Raw genomic sequence first — 16,987 nt, 5'->3', positions numbered from 1 at the left:
AGAATTTAAGCAAAATCTTATGCGTGAAAAGAAGAAAACACTTGCTGTTGCCTTCAACTCGACATTTAGATATATCGACTACGTATTGTCAAATAACAATGGTAATATCCATTCCTACGTCGATACGATATATCCTGGTGAGCATGAGATAAAATATACCACAGTCTGACACATCTGTTTCATATTTTGGATATTTTATTTGAAAAAGACATTAATGGTAATCTAACAACCAAGCTCTATGATAATCGTGATGACTTTAACTTTTGAATCGTCAACTTCCCTTACTTATGCAGCAATATACCTTCATTACCTGCATACGGAGTGTATATATCTCAGTTGATTCGATACGCAAGAGCATGATCTACGTATGAACAATTCCTAAAACGAGGTAAATTATTAACAAGCAAGTTGATGAAACAAGAATATCAGCAGTCTCGTTTAAAGTCATCATTTCGTAAGTTCTTTAGTCGATACAATGACCATGTCAGCAAATACAATTTATAATTGAGTCAAATGCTGACTGACATTTTTCATACTCATATTAGTCCATTATTTATACACTGAATTGACGACGACTTTTCCCGTTGTTTCCCCATCATGACAAGGAGCACACGGCGGGTGTGACCGGTCAGCAGGGGACACTCCCTCCTCCACGGCACTGATCTCACCTCTGATGTTTCGGAGGTCCGTGTTTGCTCTGCTCCTGTTTTGTATTGTTTTATGGACTTTGATATTGAATACGGTTCGTTATCCCCATATCCTTCTTGCTGTGGCCTTCAACTCAACATTTCGATATATCGATGTATGTTAATTAACAATGGTAAATTCCATTCTTATTTCGATTATATATCCCGGAGAGCATGAGATAAAAGATACCACAGTCTGACACATCTGTTTCATATTTTGAATATTTTATTTTTAAAAGACGTTAATGGTAATTTAACAACCAAGCTCTATGATAAACGTGATGACTTTAACCTTTGAATCGTCAACCTCCCTTGCATATGCAGCAACATACCTTCCTCACCTGCATACGGAGTTTTCATATATCTTAGTTGATTCAATACGCAAGAGCATGCTCTAGTAAGGTATGAACAATTTCTAAAATGAGGTAAATTAAAAAAGAACAAAAAAAAAAGAACAAGAAAGAAAGAACATCTGCAGTCTCGTTTAAAGTCATCATTTCGTAAGTTCTATGGTCGATACAATGACATTGTCAGCAAATACAATTTATCACTGAGTCAAATGCTGACTTACGTTTTTTAGACTTATTGTCGGTCCATCATTTATACACCGTATTGACGACGGTTTTTCTTGTTATACCCCGATCATGACAGGTAGCAAACGGCGGGTGTGATCGGTCGGCAGGAGATGTTCCCTCCTCCACGGCACCTGATCTCACCTCTGATGTTTTGGAGGTCCGTGTTTGCTATGCTCCTTTTTTGTTTTGTTTTATGGATTTTTGATCTTGAATACTGTTCGTTATTTCCATATGTTTCATTCATTGACCATGACTTCAAATTTGACCTACTTAAATAGATAATCTGGGCCATAACCTTTGAATGGTTGGAGTTTATGCTTATATATTTCATAGGTATATTTGCTGAGTAAAGGCTTTACTCTATCTAGGTTACAATGTTTCTTATCTATTGACCTTGGAGTTGCATTTGAGACACTTTAACTTTATCCTAAGCTGTCAGAAAGGGGTTTATACTAGTAAATGTGTTTCACAAACACACCTTGTTTCTTTGTGTTTGTCGAGACTTTTTGAGTTGGGCTGAACCACATCCACCCACACCCTACCCCACCCCTGGACCCGGATAAGGGAGTGAAGTGAAATCCTGAAACTCGGACGCGCAGTCAACGATGGCGTTTTATTAGATGATAGTCGATATGCTTGTTAACATCCTAATGACGCCATACTACGCGCAGCTTTAATACCAGACATTCTATTTTTGTATTCATATGAAATCGAAGCTCTCCAAAATCTTATACGTGAAAAGTAGAAAACACATATTCATAAGAGCAGAATTTAAGCAAAATCTTATGCGTGAAAAGAAGAAAACACTTGCTGTTGCCTTCAACTCGACATTTAGATATATCGACTACGTATTGTCAATTAACAATGGTAATATCCATTCCTATGTCGATACGATATATCCTGGTGAGCATGAGATAAAATATACCGCAGTCTGACACATCTGTTTCATATTTTGGATATTTTATTTGAAAAAGACATTAATGGTAATCTAACAACCAAGCTCTATGATAATCGTGATGACTTTAACTTTTGAATCGTCAACTTCCCTTACTTATGCAGCAATATACCTTCATTACCTGCATACGGAGTGTATATATCTCAGTTGATTCGATACGCAAGAGCATGATCTACGTATGAACAATACCTAAAACGAGGTAAATTATTAACAAGCAAGTTGATGAAACAAGGATATCAGCAGTCTCGTTTAAAGTCATCATTTCGTAAGTTCTTTAGTCAATACAATGACCATGTCAGCAAATACAATTTATAATTGAGTCAAATGCTGACTGACATTTTTCATACTCATTATTAGTCCATTATTTATACACTGAATTGACGACGGCTTTTTCCGTTGTTTCCCCATCATGACAAAGAGCACACGGCGGGTGTGACCGGTCAGCAGGGGACACTCCCTCCTCCACGGCACCTGATCTCACCTCTGGTGTTTCGGAGGTCAGTGTTTGCTCTGCTCCTATTTTGTATTGTTTTATGGACTTTGATATTGAATACGGTTCGTTATCCCCATATCCTTCTTGCTGTGGCCTTCAACTCAACATTTCGACATATCGATGTATCGATGTATGTCAATTAACAATGGTAAATTCCATTCTTATTTCGATTATATATCCCGGAGAGCATGAGATAAAAGATACCACAGTCTGACACATCTGTTTCATATTTTGGATATTTTATTTTTAAAAGACGTTAATGGTAATTTAACAACCAAGCTCTATGATAAACATGATGACTTTAACCTTTGAATCGTCAACCTCCCTTGCATATGCAGCAACATACCTTCATCACCTGCATACGGAGTTTTCATATATCTCAGTTGATTCAATACGCAAGAGCATGCTCTAGTAAGGTATGAACAATTTCTAAAATGAGGTAAATTAAAAAAGAACAAAAAAAAAGAAAAAGAAAGAAAGAACATCTGCAGTCTCGTTTAAAGTCATCATTTCGTAAGTTCTATGGTCGATACAATGACATTGTCAGCAAATACAATTTATCACTGAGTCAAATGCTGACTTACGTTTTTTAGACTTATTGTCGGTCCATCATTTATACACCGTATTGACGACGGTTTTTCTTGTTATACCCCGATCATGACAGGTAGCACACGGCGGGTGTGATCGTTCGGCAGGAGATGTTCCCTCCTCCACGGCACCTGATCTCACCTCTGATGTTTTGGAGGTCCGTGTTTGCTATGCTCCTTTTTTGTTTTGTTTTATGGATTTTTGATCTTGAATACTGTTCGTTATTTCCATATGTTTCATTCATTGACCTTGACTTCAAATTTGACCTACTTAAATAGATAATCTGGGCCATAACCTTTGAATGGTTGGAGTTTATGCTTATATATTTCATAGGTATATTTGCTGAGTAAAGGCTTTACTCTATGTAGGTTACAATGTTTCTTATCTATTGACCTTGGAGTTGCATTTGAGACACTTTAACTTTATCCTAAGCTGTCAGAAAGGGGTTTATACTAGTAAATGTGTTTCACAAACACACCTTGTTTCTTTGTGTTTGTCGAGACTTTTTGAGTTGGGCTGAACCACATCCACCCACACCCTACCCCACCCCTGGACCCTGATAAGGGAGTGAAGTGAAATCCTGAAACTCGGACGCGCAGTCAACGATGGCGTTTTATTAGATGATAGTCGATATGCTTGTTAACATCCTAATGACGCCATACTACACGCAGCTTTAATACCAGTCATTCTACACCACCTGATGCCCTTACTGTTTAGAGGGTAGCAGTGTGGAAAACACAGATATATGTCCTTCCTTTCCAAATCAGAATAAAAACAGGGAGAGTTTCAAGAATAATTTATAGATATAAAATAATAAGTTGACAATCTTAATTTGATCCGGGCCAAACCTCAATGAACCTCAATAACGTCTTACGTTGCTATTGAGACATAAAAATATATGAACAAAAACTTTTAAATTTATAACCTGGCCATAAAATGTCCAACAAGCCTCAAACGGGTGAACAAGTTAAGTAAAATGTGGAAAATGATAGTACGATGGAGCGCCAAATGTAATATCCAAGTTAATTATTTTATCCGAAAAAAATTCAGAAAAAGCGATTCAGGGTATAAAAACTTTCTCAACTAGGCTCCAGCACATTTTCGGCACATCCCTGGTAAAATTCATAAGAATGATTTGGGTAAAACGTAAATTTTAGAAGGAGTTTTGGGAGCAGCTGGTTGATTTTTTCTTTCATTTGAAAAAGAAAACTGTCACACATCCACCCACTGAATATATTCTGTGAAAATGACGATTTACAGCGATGTAAAGCCCAAACGTGTATATACATATCACAGGACACCATTATTCATATTTCAAAAGATGATTCTAATTCAAATGTAAGAGGCGTTCTGGGAACCCAGAAAACGCTTCTTTCATGAGAATATCGAAGCACCATCAATCATGTTACAAAACATGATTTGGCGACTGCGTAAAATCTGGTAAGCAAGACTCGGTAACCTTTGCGGAAAATCTGATTTGAGACCGAGTTATCCCCAGGTTGAAAATAACATTCCATTTTTATTGACATATCTACGAGACATTGCATGGAATAGTCAGTCAGCATTTGCCTTAATTAATGACAGATTGTGTTGCTAATAAGGTCATTGTCTCGACCATATGATGTATAAAAATCTTGTTTCAGCAAAGAATGTATCCAGTTGAGGCCTAAAATTAAACTTTTCATTTATCAACGTATTTTTTTCAATTAACAACATTCATTTTAATTTCTTATTGATTCAATACACATCCTATAAAAGGTAACACTGGACCACCGAGTCGGACACATTTGTTTCATGTTTCGATATGTACAAAAAAAGAGACGTTAATAGTTATATGACGACAAAAAGTGTTGACTTCAATTTTTCTATCGTCAATTTCCTTTATTTCCTGGCAATGTACCTTCATCATCCTAATTCGTAGTTCCTATCCCTAATGTTCATGTCTTCCAATTAACTAGAGCTTACTCTATCATTATAAGAATTATAAGAAGAATTTTAAAAAAAAATCTTAACATGCTTCTTTTGGAGGAAAGAGATGTATGCATACTCATTGCATAGCATTGTTATGTCCGAATTATAAAACATGTTAATGAAACAAAGATATCAACAGTTTTGTTGATAACCATGTCGGCAAATAAAATTTATCATTTATATAAAATCAAATGCTGACTGACGCTTTTCATACAAATTTTAAGGCAATCATTCACACACTTTTCCCTGTTATTTCCCGACAGTTGTGACCGGTCGGCAGGGGATGTTCACTCCTCCATGGCACCTGATTCTATCTAAGATGTTTTTGACATCCATGTATATACTGCTCTCAATTTGTATTATTTCATTGGACATTTGAACTTGATAATTGTTCGTTTTCTCGATATTGATGACTTTCTTACATTTCCTTATGCAATGAAATATTGATATATAGAAGAAACTTTTTTTTTGTTGAATTTCGGGAAAGAAAATATGTTAAACAATTCTGTCTGTGTTTTACTTCAAAAACAGTAAATCGTATATCAGACACGTAGTGTTGTCTTAACGTGAACAATAATAATCAAGATTTCAATTTGATGTAGCCTATTTAATGTACACGGGAAACCTTTAATTGTAAATTTAAGCAAAAAAACTCTTGAATAACCCTAGAGTAAATATTGTGATTAAATCAATTACCTTTCAATGTAATTGACCCCATTACCCCGTCCAATATTTTGGACAATAAAACTATGTACACACAGCAGACTGAGTCAGAAATTGTAATCAACAAACACGAGAGATCAAAGAAAAGGAAATAAATTGATGAAGAAGCCCGAAGTAGACGTGGTCGGAGTATAATTAACACCAAGACATTTGATTACGTTTATCTACAAGCCTCCATGTCTTCTGTTCCTCACTCATTGATCTTTGGTTTATATGTCGTCTTGTTTTCAGTCATGTTGATTTTGCCTTAAACAGATTTTTTTTTATTTGTATGTTTTCGAAGATCTACTGACATTTTTATTAAGTCTTCATTAAAAAATCAATCTTTCCTTGCGTTTCCTTTATAGATTTGCCTTAAAATCAAAGAAGCTATTGAAGGCTAGAGACATTAAGCAAATGATTTTTTAAAGAATCTTGAAAAGACATGAATAAATCATGCCCAGTTTTAACAAATTTCCCTCTAGTATTTCTACAATATTGGTTGAACACTAGCATCTGCAAGAAATACTAATATTCTATCATTTATTAAAAAATATAGATCTATTTGCGTCGGAAAGATCTAGGGGTTGGAGAATTCTAAAGAAATCCAGTGTGTACTGGTCACGTATGTGTTGTGGATAAATTCTATTACTGAGTATTAGAACCCTATCATTGATGTATCACTGAACATAATTTTATCTTTACTTATTTTATCACAATCATAAGAAATATAGCTTTTAATATAATCTCGGGAACTAATTGAATCTCAAAGTCCATGCTCTTTTCAATTAGACACAAAATGGCATATAACAGTATTACAATTGATTTGCCGATTGATACACTGGACTTCGGAGTTTGTCGTCTTACAATGAATGTCTCTATTGAACGACTTCTTCTTATGCTGTAATTGTAGAAAATTACTGGCTATTTTTACCTTTTATTTTCAAATATACAAATGCTTGAATTCACTAATTTACTGTCATTCTGTAAAAAAAAAACCTTCATTATAAAACTATTTCAAAGAAGAATTTTTGAAAACTGAGGATATGTATGCTTGTCATCGCATTTACATGACATCCGTTTCGAATTATAAACAATGTTTTACTACCAAAAAATTAAAATTTTAATGTTTTTGATTTCCTAGCTGAAGATACTGAAACTTTATTGTACGTACATCTACAAGACACCATCAAACATATTTCAAAATATCATTTGGCTACTATGTAAAATGTAAGAGGGTCTTTGAGAACTAGGATTTTGGGGAAAACTACATGTACTAGTATTTCAAAGGATGAATTGGCTCTTCTGTAAAATAAAAGAGGAATTATAAGTCAGCTTTTAAATAAACGTTTTCCAAAATGACCTCCTTTATGATGATAAAGATTCTAAAGCCTTATTGCACAAGTGCTGAAAATTGGCAGTCACATTCCATACAATGATCTGTCTGGTGGTAAAATATTAGAAAACCACTTTTTAATTGTTTTTTTAAATACCCAATCGATTCCCAGGTTACCGAATTCATTGTACCACAGCAAGCAGCAATGCAATTGGATAGCGCAGCTTTTCAGTAAAAGAAGACAAGTTTATCTAAGACGCGTAAGAACTCTCACGGCTGTAATCATTACAGTAGTCTAAGATTTTATGTTGCATGCTTTTACAAATGCCTCACTGCTCAATGGCCTTGAGTGCTGTCTGGTTAAAGGTATAAATGATATATATGGAGATAACGAACAGTATTCAAGCTCAAAAGTCCAATAAACAATACAAAATAGGAGCAGAGCAAACACGGACCTCCGAAACATCAAAGGTGGAATCAGGTGCCATGGAGGATTGAGCGTTCCCTGCCGACCGGTCACATCCGCCGTTTGTTTATTGTCATGATCGGGAAGTAACAGCAAATCCACCATCAATTCAGTGTATAAATAATGGACTTACAATTTAGTATGAAAAATGTCAGTCAACATTTGACTCAACGATAAATTTTATTCGCTGAAAAGGTCATTGTTTCGACCATAGAACTTACGAACTTGTTTCATCAAGTTGCTTGTCAATAATTTACCTTGTTTTAACAGTTGTAAATACAAAGAGCATGCTCTTGCATATCGAATCAACTGATAGACATAAACTCCATGTGCAGGTATATTGCTGCATGAGTAAGGAAAGTTGACGGTTGAAAAGTTAAAGTCATCAAGTTTATTCTAGAGTTTGGTTGTTAGATTACCATTTACATTTTTTTGCTGATAACGGGGCGCAATTGGTACCAATGGGAATTCCAATTGATTGTTGGAAGACCTGGTCTCTAAAACCACTTATATACATGTATTGTCAATAAGAAAGTCATTCATCTCTTTGATGTCAACTTCAGAGTACTTGTGTGTACAATCAGAATGTATTTTAAGAAAATAATTTCGCAAATGACCAATGACAAGGTAAGTAAATCTATAAGTTCCATTTTAATTGAAAAAGCAGCTGTCAATGACATCAAAAAGCCTGGACTCTAATTTATCGTGGAATGTAGTTGTATATAAAGTTGAAATTTCGCATTGTCCAAAAGTTCCTTGGAATTTTTAAGTATCCACATCTGATTTACCTCACTTCTCGAATATATTGTTGGACAATACTCTTGAAGTTTCTTCTTAGTGAAGAGTTCAGAAAGGAGTTTTTTTTCAAAGAATATTTACTCGTACCCGTTGTGTATCTTTGTAAGGATTTTTATGAAGTTTCGAAAATCCATATAGATATGGTAATTCAAATTCAATTTGGTTGTTTGGGATATTAAAAATTATTCAAAAAATGACATATATTTGAAGAATTTCTTCCTTGAAAAGGAAACTGTGAGTATAGGTTGGATCATCACCCGTAGAATTAAATCCAAGTTCTTCTAAAATACAGTTTATATAATAATGAGCGTTACAAACGAAGGCAATGTTGTTCCTGCTTTGTCAGCAGGGACCATTCAGAACTGATCATATAATCTAACTAATCATGTTTTCACTTCTGGATTGTTGAATACAAAAGGATAGATAATTTTCATATTGCCCCTTAATGTTTTAATACGCAATTGTAACATAGATCCGATACTTTTTATCTATCTGACAAAGTGTCAACGTCTTCTTTTTCATATCTGGCCTTTCGCCAGGTGTAATCTTCTACAGAATCCATAACATTTTTGAAATTTTGAAGCCGGTTGAAGGATCAAGATTCCCTACATTTAGGACCTTTTAAAATAAGTGATCTAAGGTCATCATTATTAACTATATTTACGTCACCCGTAATAACGTGTCCAGCAGGACTATAGTTGAAGGGTGAAGAAGAACATGAACACGATGGAGGATTATGTTTCAGATATTCTATATCCAGGCCCTGTAAAGTTTTCTTGTAATTAAAAAGTTTAGAAGCAATAGTCGATGTATATTTAAAGGAAATACAAGGTGTAGTCTTTAACTTGAAATATGTTGGAAGCAAGACTGGACCCTTTTGTGATTAAGAATATTACGGACTTTCCTTGACCTTTTCGAGAAGACTATTTAAAGTTTGAAAGGGACAGATTAAAGTTTGGTGCGAATATGATGTAGACTTAAAAAGCCCCATTACATTTACACTGTTACACTGTGGACTGGAAAGATTTCCAACACTATCGACATTGTCATTACATCCATAGGTAAAGTTTTCTAATCCAAAATTTTTCTCGTTGTCTACGGAAAGGTGTACTCAGTGAAGGATTATTGGTATGGTGGTAAATCTTTTCTAGAATTCTAACTTTTATTGACAAAATAGAATGATCAGATAAATTAAAATGCTTGTATTAAAGCTGTTGGTCCCCATTATTTATTTGAAATCTATGATATTCTTTTATTAAGGGGGGACCTATGTCCGAAAAGTCTTTGTGTGAAATTTTCAAAACTTTGACATTTCTTTCCTGACCACTTGCTCTTAATTTTTAGGTATTAAAAACAATACCTTTATATGCTTATTTTAACACAGGAGCACGTGCAAAAACAGTGTGAAATGCTAAATATAGATTATTTTCAGTCATTATTGTTCTACCCCAAATATGCGCTAAAAAGAACTAAAAATGTCAAATCATATTCAAAATCAACACTTATTTAATTTATATGACTTGTATCTTTAAAATGGAGGTAAATTCATTGAAATCCATCTCGCATGAAAAATTATAATGGAGCACAATGTAAGTATTACCCCATTTTTCTTTCTGGATTTTTTACAAAAGGACATGCATAACAGGTAATATCTTAAACTTTGTGTGAAAATTTTGTAATTCATATTTGTTGAAAGAAATGATTCATCTCTTTATTTCAACAAAGAAAAAAGTATACCTTTATGATAAAATAAACGAGAAATATGACGTTTCCTTTTATTTTTGTACTCTTGTGTCATAAATATTGACCTTTCTGCACTAAAAAGGGGTAAGTAAGCACTGACAAACACCTGAATATAAAACTTTTGCGGAAAATGAGTATTTTGTTTTGATTAGAAACAATTTAAATAGATAATTTTTTTTCTACATTCCATTCATTCTGTTTCTCCCCCCCCCCTCCCCCCCTTATTTCCCCGTCAACAACCAATGCCTATTAGAACCTAGGAATGACTTTATACAATAAAATCTACATGTACTATATAAATCAATAAGCAAATATACACCCGTACAAGTACATTTCTTAATTTTTTTTTCTTAGTTTTCTCCAGAAAATTGATTAATGGTAATTATAAAATTAAACATTTTCCCCTGATTTAAGCCGCTTTCTTTCCTGAATTTTATCTCTTTTTTGCACTATTATATAAGCATATTATCGGGGTATTTTTTCACAACAGAAATTGCTATGAATTATCAACCAAAGGAAGAGAATTCTAATATTAACAAACTCCATAAATCAAATAAAACTGTGATTAATGATGAATAAATTTTCCTTTTTGTAAATTTTGTACGATTATCAACAATGTTATGCCTATTTCACAGTTGCAAAAGTCAACAGGTAAAACAAACGTAGCTATTGTGACGTCACATAACGCTGCCTTGACGTAGAACGACATAGGTCCCCCCTTAAGTGATCCTTTGGTTTCACCAATATGAAGAAATCCACAAAGATTACATTCTATTCCCTAGACAACATTTATTAAGAAGATTTACAATTCAGATTTCCCCAAGTTTTGGTATAAGAGCTCTGTCCAGTAAGATTACCGGTAAAAGAGGGGTTAGTTATCAAAATGTCACAGGTATTGCAGTTTTTCGCAGAACATTTTGAAATAGAAGACATGGGTTTCGAAAAGGAATCTTCATATATATCTCTAACAGAAACCTTATATTATTTCAATTTTTTGAATGAATTATTGGTTTTATATCAAAACTGGGAATCTGAAGACTGTACATATGACATATCTTTAATATCCCTGAGGATTATCCGAGGGACATCAAATGAACCCATTGAATCTGTGTCCCTTATAGACTACCTTATAAAGCATTCCTCCACCGGCAAGTGACGGCGTCTCCATGTATGAGTGAACTATTCTCTAGAGGGGGGTTTAACAATGACTGCAAAAAAGAATATTTTTTTCCTTCTATTTTTTTCAGCATAAAATATATACAGTAATAACGAGCCGGATTTACCATCAGAAGTCCATTTAAACATTACGCATAGAGCAAAGAAGGACCTCTGTAAAAATATCAGAGGTGAGATCAGGTGCCATGGAGAAGTAAGCATCCCCTAACGACCAGTAACCTGCTGTTTGTTCCTTGTCATCATCAGGAAAAGGGAAGATTTCTCAGTGTGTAAACAATTGTTTTACAATTGGTATGAAAAACGTCTGTCAGATTTCGACTAAATGATAGACTGTACTTCCTGTCAAGGTCATATGTATCGCGAAATATGAAGTCGACATATGAGTGGAATTAACTATAAATACTAAACATACCTCAATGAAAATGTTCTTCCATTCATTAAATATCTAATAAATACATTTCTGTTCAAATGAATGCTTTTAATGTATTAATTGATCACAATATCCAGTGTCAGGAGAAATGTATGGGTTGTGTCGGTAGATGACACTTGCACCTAAATTCTGAACATATTCAGAAGAAGCTAAGAAATGTATATCTTCGATTTATTTTTTTGACACGACAACGTATTTAATCACAATGTTATAACATTCAATGTCGTTAAAAATTTATTTCAGTGCATATTAGATGGCGAGGATGCTATTTTGGAGATTGGATGACCATATGTCAGGCACCTATGATTATTTAACCCTTCATTCCCAGTGTGGATATCTGAGAACATGAAATCCCCTCCCCTGAAATAGAATTCCGCGCCTTTTTCCAAAGGCACCTTCATTAAAAGTAGTTTTATCCTATTAATATGTCTAAAAGAAGGGGGAAAAAACCAATGATAAATTTTTCATATGAATGATTTTATTGTAGGACGAAGTAAAATATCAATATACTCAATATTCAGGCATTGAAGAAAATGTTCACCAAATAGAGTGAGCATTTACATTGCATTGGTATTTATGTTTGTTTTGTTTGGTAGGCTCTAATAACCGGTATAAATAAAATATGACCATTTTACGAATTTCTCTGTCATCCGTACATGTATTTGGTTTCACATTGGCCTCTGAAGGAAATATTCTACTTTTTTTACGGGAGATTAAATTCTGCATACTGAGAATGATCAAGTTTTACAAATGTAAAAAACAAATGCATCCAATATAAAGCCCGAGAATAATTAATGTAAATTAGGTCTAAAAGAGGACTGACAAACTATTATATGTAACGGGATAGGCCTAGTTTTATTTCTGAATTTTATCCTGTCATTTTATTTCAAGTAAATCGTATGAAAATAGATCTCATTTTAAACAGGAACTAACTGAATCATATACAGTCTTCTCAATACATATTTTCTCAAGTATTACAATTAGCAACAACGTGCTCTTAGCAATTTCTATAACCGATGTTTTTCATACAATAAAGTTTTTTTTATGTTTCCAGATCGATATTAAATTTTAACCTTGAATCCCTGTTCAAAATAAGAGCTAAATCGTACATCTCAGATGTTAACGACTACTTGACCACGGTGATTTGGCATAATTGCATCTGAAATCAGTAACATTTTGGTATAAGAGCTACAGTATGATTACTGGCGAAAGAAGGATAAGTTATCAAAATGTCACAGATTTTACAGTTTTTCGCAGAACATTTTGAAATAGAACACATGGGATGCGAAAAGGAATCTTCAAATATATATTTAATAGAAACCTTATATTCTTACAATTTTTTTGTATGAATTATTGGTTTTATACCAAAACTGGGAATCTGAAGACTAAATATGACATATGTTTAATATGTTAATATCCCTTAGTATCCGAGGGACACCAAATGAATTCCTTGAATCTGTGTCCCTTATAGACTCCCTGCATCCCTCCACCGGCAAGTGACGGCGTCTCCATATGTGTAAAATTTCTCTAGAGGGAAGTTAAACAACAACAACAAAAAAAGCAGAATATTTTTCCTTTTATTTTTTTTTTCAACATGAAATATATAAAGTAGATAACGAACCGTATTCAACATAAAGGGTCCATTTAAACAATACGCATTGTGTGACAGAGCAAACAAGGACCTCTATAAAAATATCAGAGGTGAGATCAGGTGCCATGGAAAAGTAAGCATCCCCTAACGACCAGTAACCTGCTATATTTCCTTGTCATTATCAGGAAAAGGGACAATTCAGTGTCAAATTTTTATCTTAAAATTGGTATGAAAACGTCTGTCAGATTTCGACTAACTGATAGACTGTACTTCCTGTCAAGGTCATTGTATCACGAAATATGAAGTCGACATATGAGTGGAATTAACTATAAATACTAAACATACCTCAATGAAAATGTTCTTCCATTCATTAAATATCTAATAAATACATTTCTGTTCAAATGAATGCTTTTAATGTATTTAAAATTGATCATAATATCCAGTCTCAGGAGAAATGTATGGGTTGTGTCGGTAGATGACACTTGCACCTAAATTCTGAACATATTCAGAAGAAGCTAAGAAATGTATATCTTCGATTTATTTTTTTGACAAGACAACGTATTTAATCACAATGTTATAACATTCAATGTCGTTAAAAAATTATTTCAGTGCATGTTAGATGGTGAGGATGCTAATTTGGAGCTGGGGTGACCATATATCAGACCCCTCATATTATTTTACCCTTCATTCCCAGTGTTGATATCTGAGAACATGAAACCCCCTCCCCTGAAATAGAATTCCGCGCCTTTTTCCAAAGGCACTTTATTGAAAGTAGCTTTATCCTATTAGCATGTCTTAAAGAAGGAAAGAAAAAAACAATGATAAATTTTTCATATGAATGATTTTATTGTAGGACGAAGCAATATATCAATATAATGCAATATTCAGGCATTAAAGAAAATGTTCACCAAATAGAGTGAGAATTTACATTGCATTAGTATTTATGTTTGTTTTATTTGGTAGGCTTTAATAACCGGTATGAATAAAATATGACCAGTTTACGAATTTCTCTGCCATCCATACATGTATTTGGTTTCACGTTGGCATCTGAAGGAAATATTCGACCTTTTTTTTTTTTTTACGGGAGATTAAATTCTGCCTACTGAGAATGATCACGTTTTATAAATGTAAAAAAATTACAATATGAAGCCCGAGAAGAATTAATGTACATTAGATCTAAAAGATCTAAAAGAGGACTGACAAACTATAATATATGTAACAGGATAGGCCTAGTTTTATTTCTGAATTTTATCTTGTCATTTTATTTCAGGTATATCGTCTTAAAATAGATCTCATTTTATACAGGAACTAACTGAATCATCTAGTCTTCTCAATATATATTTCTTAAGTATTACAATTGGCAACAACGTGCTCTTAGCAATTTCTATAACCGATGTTTTTCATACAATAAAGTTTGTTATGTTTCCAGATCGATATAACATTTTAACTTTGAATCCCTGTTCAAAATAAGAGCTAAATCGTACTTCTCAGCTATTAACGACTACTTGACCACTGTGATTTGGCATAATTGCATCTGAAATCAGTAATTATCAACACCATCCAAATCAATTTTACATATCATAACGTAATAAAAACCAATCATACGAAAATTATAATTTCATTTCAATTTAAGACGACGAAAAATAAAACTAAAAAAGACAAACACACAATCATCTGAAATCTAGAAATCAAAAGATATGAAAGTCATAGCTCCACGAAATCAAAAGTTATGGGCAAAGTTAAAGTTTTTGCGGACAAAGACACAAAAAGACAGACAGCTAGACGGACGGACGGACACGACAAAAACTATATACCCCGAAACTTCCCTTACGGAGGCATAAGAAAATAAAATACACACAAATACCACTCGCTCCCCCATAATTTTAAACTTTTCAACCGCAAGTAATACAATATACAAGTTACTCCGATATTACCTTCGTCAGTTTCCATGGCCATTATATTGCTTTTAAAAATTTCATCAAAATTATGTAAGGATTTTTGCAGAAAAAATAGAAACAATAAGAATAAATTTCTCCGACTTCATTCAGGGTTTCATTACTATATGCTTATTACGTTATCCCATTTTAACTTAACATTAAAGACACTACATAATGTGACACATCTATTTCAAATTTAGAAAATTTAATAGAGAAAGAAGTTGATGGAAAACTAACAATTGTATGATAAACGTTATGAATTTAACTTTTCAATCTTTAAACTTATATGCTTGTAGCAATAAACAATTTATCTCCTATACTTGGAATATAAAGTTTAAATCTCCCAGTTGAGTTTGCTTTACGTGCAAACAATTTCTGCAACGAGGTAAGCTATTCACAAACAAATTGATGAAACAAGGATGTCAACTGTCTCGTTTAAAGTCAACATTTCAAAATTCTATGTTCGAAACAATGACCTTATTAGCAAATGCAGTCTATCATTTAGTCTAATGTTGGCGCCTTAACTTACCTTTGACAAATTAAGAGGTCCCTATCTGCCTTGTTCTTTTGAATTTTATATAGTTTTAATGGACTTTTGAGCTTAGAAACTAATTGTTATCTTTATACGTATTTCACAATTATGTTGGCGGATCGATATAACATTTTCGCCTTAAATCCCTCTTCTGAGGACACGCTAGAATGTCTGTCTCTATTGTTCATGACCACTGTCGTAATTGCACCGATAGTCGGTATTATGTTAACATTGTCTGTTCAAAATATTTTTTACTTAGTTCTTCTGATATATCATGAAAATTATACTCATACGAAAAATACGATTAAATATATAAATTAATGAAGTAGATATTTACAAAGAGAAACAAACATGCATTCAACAGAAACTAAAGAAAACAAAAAACACACACAAATACCAATCGCTTCCCCAGATACAAACTTTAAAAAAATCACAGGTAGTATACTGTGTTAAATCATAATTGCTCGAGGGGATCAATGTTCGTGGATTTCGCGTTCACCATGCAATTTCATGCAATTATACATCCCCTTGAACGTGTATTTTGTAAATATATTGATTTATTGAATGTACTATATCAAGGAATAACCCACAAAATTATCATGATCAAGTAAAATTATGTTTGCCAACGATTCGGCAACGAACATTGACTCCCACGAATAAAAAAAAGTTTCCATAGTATCGTGTGTTACTCAGATTCGACTCTTGCCAATTTCCATGGCAACAACTTTTTATTGCATGTACAACTAATTTTTTAAATTTCAATAAAATTGTGTGACTCTCTGGAAAAAAAACTTCCGCAGACATATTAAGAACAATAAAAATATATTTCTCCGACTTTGTTCAGGATTTCATCATGATATTCTTGTTTCGTTGATTCGATCGAAATGAAAAACACCACATACTCTGACACATATGCTTTAAATTGGGAATTTTCACTAAAGAAAGACTTAATGGAAAAGTAACATCCTAAGTTTATGACAAACGTAATGATTTCAATGTTGCTGTTGT

Source organism: Saccostrea cucullata, unplaced genomic scaffold (assembly GCF_032062105.1).
Source record: "Saccostrea cucullata isolate Sc308-1 unplaced genomic scaffold, CSIRO_AGI_Scuc_v1 ctg1198, whole genome shotgun sequence".
Classification (NCBI taxonomy): domain Eukaryota; kingdom Metazoa; phylum Mollusca; class Bivalvia; order Ostreida; family Ostreidae; genus Saccostrea; species Saccostrea cuccullata.
Note: the sequence above shows the minus strand (reverse complement) of the source record.